Here is a 5776-nt window from a genome sequence, read left to right on the forward strand (position 1 = left end):
ATATGCAGCAGTACCATGGGATTACAATACAAGGATATGGTGTGAATGTTGTGGAAGATATGGACATATTAGTGCCAACTGTTTTATAAGGTTTGGAATGAACAACCAAAGATCATGGAGAAATCCTGGCATGGCATGTTTTTATTGTCACAAAGTTGGACACTTGGCTGGAGATTGCAGAGATCAACCTAGAGGAGACACTGAAGAAATAAAAGGCAAATTACAGATGATTTGGAAAAAGAAGGAAATTGTGTCAAATGAAGAAAGCACCTTACCTACCGAGTTAGGTGCACCTATTCCAAATTAATCGATAAAGGTATGAAGGGACTGCATTCTCTGAAGGTTAAAATCATAAGAGTTCCTATTCTATTATGTACTAAATTCAAAATCTGCATAGTTAAGATGTATTAGTAAGTTTGAAGTTCTATCAAAGTCTTTTGAAGCACTTTACAGGAAACCTGTCAAGTCGGTGAATATAGGAAGCCTGTCAAGTCGGTAAATGAAGGAAGCTTAGTTACTCGGTTAAAACAAAAAGAGAGTAAATCGGTTAAAGAGGAGCCGAGTGCATTTAATGTTTTTGACCTAACCCACATGGAGCTCGATAAGGTATTTTGTGTACTTAAAAGCATTTTCGTGGTCATTTACACTTACCAAGTTTTTGAAAGAGAAGAGCAAGCAATTCCAAGGCGATCAAAACCTCATTCAAAGCAAATCCAAGGTATTTACATCAAATCTCAACATATTGTTAAGTTGGTTTACCGATCTTATCTTATTGCCATTATTTGCTAAGTTTAAAGCGTTTGTCATTTGAAATTCTGAAACCCTAAGGACTCTTTACTAGTTTTAACCTGAAATCTTAAATGGCACCCAAGATCCAAGATCCCATAGTTGTCAAGAATGTAGAGAAGCCCTCACTGAAATACTCTTTGACTCCTAAAGTGGCCTCTGAACCAGATGACAAAACCGCCTTTTCACTCATCCCAGACAGAGTATTGTTAGTCGAAGATGTGAGATTTTTCACCAAATGTCGTGTTGAAGAACTCAGTCATGTTGAAATCAGAGACACTTATGATGAATTATGTATTGATGGTGTATTAAACAACAAGTATGAACACATCAAAATCAAAGGATTAACTGAAGCCCTAACCTACCCTCGTGTGTTCAAACCCCAATGGGTCAAGTTTGTTCTAAGCAGAGTTCATGATGATTTCATCTGGCTAGAAGAGCAACCATTTAAAATCACCAAGGAAATCATTCATGAGATCACCGGTTACCCTATCTATGATCATGCTCGAGCTCAGAAGATGATATCACAAAAGGAATTGATTAGTTTAACTAGAGTAGAATCTGATTACAAAGGATTGAAATTGAACAATGTCACTGATGCAGACCTTAAGTTTGCCATTAGAGTAATTGGTTACTATTTATTCCAATCGGCAAGGGAAAACAGTGTACCCTGTGTAGCAGTTGACTTAGCTTATAAAATTGTGAAAAAGGGAATGAAAGTTGACTTATGTGAAGTGTTATTGAAGAACCTGTTTGAGAATCTGAACACAATAAGGAAGCTGAAAAAGAGCAACTCGGCAAATACACTAAAGTTTGGTTCACTTCTTGTATGCATGTTTTTCTACTTTGAAAAATTCTTTCCATCAGTCGGTAAAGTAGTTTGGGAGCTACACCGACCAATCACCCATCAGATTAATGACTTCATCAAGAAGTTAGGAGATAATTTCAATGATATAATGGATGATTATTTCAGTAAATTTCAGGAGAAGATGCACAACAGGTACCAAATTCCACCCCAGCTAGTGGAGAAATATAAAGATGATATATGCTTTGAGGTAGACACTGACTACTGTTACGTGAATGTTGTGGAACCGAGGACTCAATCCTTGTCACCTATGGGTTACGAGATTGACTTTGACATCACACAACAACAAATTGATGCATTTCTTACATTACCAAGGTATGCTACCAAGCTGAGGTATGGAACCTATGAAGAAGTAAAGGAAAAGGTAAAAATGAATATTGTAGTACCCAAAGCTACAAGAAAAGCAACAAAGATGATAAAGGTTTTAACGGAGAAATTCGGAGAAGACGCTTCCTCTACACCTGTCAAAGGCACTCTTGCCATCACCGAAGAGGAATCAGAAGCTCAAGAGGCAGCTATAACACTAAGCACCGAATTGCCTAAGGGTAAAGTGTTAAAAAGAAAGAAACAAGACACTTCAAAGGCCCTACCGACTCCTCCAACAAAGAGACCTAACACAAGAGCATCTGCAGCATCACTGAGTAAGAAACAAAAGAATGTTACTATTCCTAAGGGAACCAAGACCTACAAGAAATCTACTCGGAGACTCATTTTGGCAAAAGAGTCTAGTGATATAGAATCTGAAGATGCAAACAAATTCAAGATTGTCAAGAGCAAGAAGGTAAATATACATAGTGTTGAAAACTTTTGTGCCAATCTGAAAGAATGTGGCAGATTTGGTTCATTTAGATATGTCAAGTATGAAACTAGAAATAATGATGAGAAGAGACAATTTGAAGAAGCTATCATCTGCACACTTCTAAAGTTTCAGTTAGCTCCATTAGAACTAGCAAAGTCACTTCCAAATGAACTTTACTTGCATATTGATAATAGGTGGAAGTATGCAATGGACTCAGAGAAACAAATCAGAGAAAGAAGTCTAGTCCATCTCTTTCCTGATATGTCAGTAGCTGAAATAAAGGAACATCTAACAACCTACAATTCAAAGTTTCTTGTCAAACAAAGAGCCTTAAAACTGATGAATGGGCTATATATTGACGTAGAAAATGAGACAAAAGCAAAGTGGTAGGAAATCTCCAAAATCAAGGATGTCGGTGAACAACCTACAGTTGAAATCGTTGATGTCACTGAGCACAATCCTGATGTCACTGAGCAAGGTCCTGATGCTACTGAACAAGACCCGGCTAACACTATTCAAATAGATGAAGATGTCATGGATACAGAGGAACCGGAGCAGGAAATGATAGAAGGCACTACATATGCAAAACTTGTATCTAGTGAATTCGTTTTAGAACAAGTTCAGCCTTATTCACCAATCAATCAACCTGTCTCTACCGAAGCTCCTCAGGGTACAACACAAGGCACTGAAGGTCACAAGTCTATAGTAGGAGAAGATACTACTCTAGAACATACCTCTCAAGCACCTTCGAGCACTGAAAATGTTGCAGCTGAGACACCCAGTACCGAGACACCAAAAGACACCACAGAGGCTACAGGAACCGACCAAAGTGTTCCCTCTACCGAGCAACCAACCGAGGGTCAGCAATCCTCCCAAGCTATTGTCTTGGTCCAACCGGCCAAAGGTAAAGAAAAGAAAGTGAAAAAGCATAGTTTCAAAGTTGATTTATCTAAACCGATAGTGTTGCCCAATGTGGATATATCAAAATTAAAGGGGCAAGCACTCATTGATTTTGGTGAGCTGTGCAAAGAAAAGGCCGAACAAGAAAAATAAATGGCCATACAAAAGAAGAACAAAGTACTTCAGAAGGTGAAGACACTGCTATCAGATATGCTACCTGCAGCTACAGTGTCAACCGATGCAACCATCCATATTCAACTGGATGAACTCCTTAATCAAATAGAAACATCCGGAGTTGATGCATCTGAGTATTTGAGCAAGCTAAAAGACAAGGAGCTTACTACAAAAATGATAGAAGAGGTACAGAAAGCTCTAGCTATTGGCAAAGTCAAACTTGTCAAATTCATTGCTGAGTTGTCCCCTCAACTCAAGCACATTCTTTATTTATTTCAGAAACTCTGTACATTTTCTTTATTCATTAAAGACATTAAGAATAAAACAGAGACAATTGAGAAAGAGATCACCGATCTCTCAAGCAAGTTGACCACAGAGCCAAATTCAATTCAGAATTTTTATACAAGGTTACAACAGCTCATGGCTCAACAATTGGACTTAAGAAAGGAAGAACACAAGATCAGGATGGATATAATGACACTCCAGACATTATTCCTTCCTCATCTTTCATCCGTCCAAGAACAGATTAACCGAGCCACACGCCTATCTACTACACAAGAGGGAAGCACTCTTGATGGCTTAATATCACTATTGGTTGATATTCAAGCACATAATTCTTTAATGGAAAGTGTAAAGGATGCACTCTCTGTCACTCTCACCGATGCACAGAAAAAGTACAAATCCATTTTTGACCAATTACCACCCTTGATGGAAATTAAGTTTTTGATGTTTGTCAAAAAGGGGGAGTGATACAATATATTTGGGGATTGATACAGTTTTGATACAGTATTGTGAGAATGATATAGTATTCCGAGTATAGTATACAAGGGGAGTATACCAAGCAGAATAAGCAGAGTATCCAAGAGCAGTATACAGGACAGTATAGTGAAGCACACAAGAACAGAACCAAGCATACAAAATCAGAGTTATGTACAGTATAATGATAAGGGGAGTATATCTGAATATATTATTTCATTTACTATTGTATATACTGTCAAGTATAATCATTTTGCAAAGAATATAGATTTTTGAGTTATAAATTTGAAAGTAGTTTTTGTCAAACATCTCAACTAATGTCAAAAGGGGAGATTGTTACTACTTATCAGATTGCCATTAGTTTTATGTCAAAGTTATACTATATACTCTAGTCAGTTAACACTACCGAATCATGCAGTCGGTATACACAGAGAAGTCGGTATGCACAGTCTAGTCGGTTACAGAAGAAAGCAGTCACAGAACGCAGTATACACCGAGTTGTCTACCGAGCAACAAAGATGACACACTGAGTTGATATACACCGAGTGAAATGTGTTACCAGATTCATTGAACCTGGACATGCACATGAAAACGTGTTACAAGATCGAGGCACATCTAACCGTTATCACATTGGAAATTGCACTAGAAGATTGTGTATGATTTTGAGATCAATCTAGCTAATGAAATATTTTGTATAGTTATTCATTCGATAAATCGTGTTTGTAAGATCGAAGCAATGAATTGGATCACTGTCTTAAGAGATCTATTTATATAGCATGAGTTAAGGGTGTATGTATATGTGTAAGAAAACTGTTACAGAGACACAGAGGTCACCAAGAAGGTTTTCAGAGAACAGTCGAATAACAGAGTAAACAAAAGGGTTTACCAAGTTACTATATGGGTTACCGAGGTATGCTATAAGCAAGGTAATCTATTCTGAGCACATAGAATCTACTATAACATTTCAGATGTAAAGTTGCAGATATTTGTAATGATTTTATTGTAATATTGTGAAGTTGAAAGAGAAACCTTTAACAGGGTAAAAGACTCTAATCAATTCTATAAATTGTAAAGCCTCTAACCAGGTACAACATTTAGATTAAGTGTTGTAAAATCCTTTAGCAAGGTAGATCTAATAGATCTTGTTACTTCTAACAGGGTAAGCTATCAGAAATAGCTAATATGTAGCTCTAACCAAGCACTCTTTATTATTGCAGTAGTGAAGTTATGGGTGCCATCCCCACCGCAATTTTTCTCTCTAACCAAGAGTTTCTGCGTAACCAAAATATATGTGTTATGGAGTGAATCATGTATGATTGTTATCTATATGTTTTAGCTTTATTTTATGTTATTGCACTATTCAGTTTATGCATAACTGTAAAGTTATTATTCAAGGAAATTTTTGGAGTACTGATTCACCCCTCCCCTCTCAGTACAATAGCTTTCCATATTGGGCCTAACAAGATAGATGGAGAAATGCTGAGATAGATATAGAG

The sequence above is a fragment of the Cryptomeria japonica genome, chromosome 8 (assembly GCF_030272615.1).
Source record: "Cryptomeria japonica chromosome 8, Sugi_1.0, whole genome shotgun sequence".
Lineage (NCBI taxonomy): Eukaryota > Viridiplantae > Streptophyta > Pinopsida > Cupressales > Cupressaceae > Cryptomeria > Cryptomeria japonica.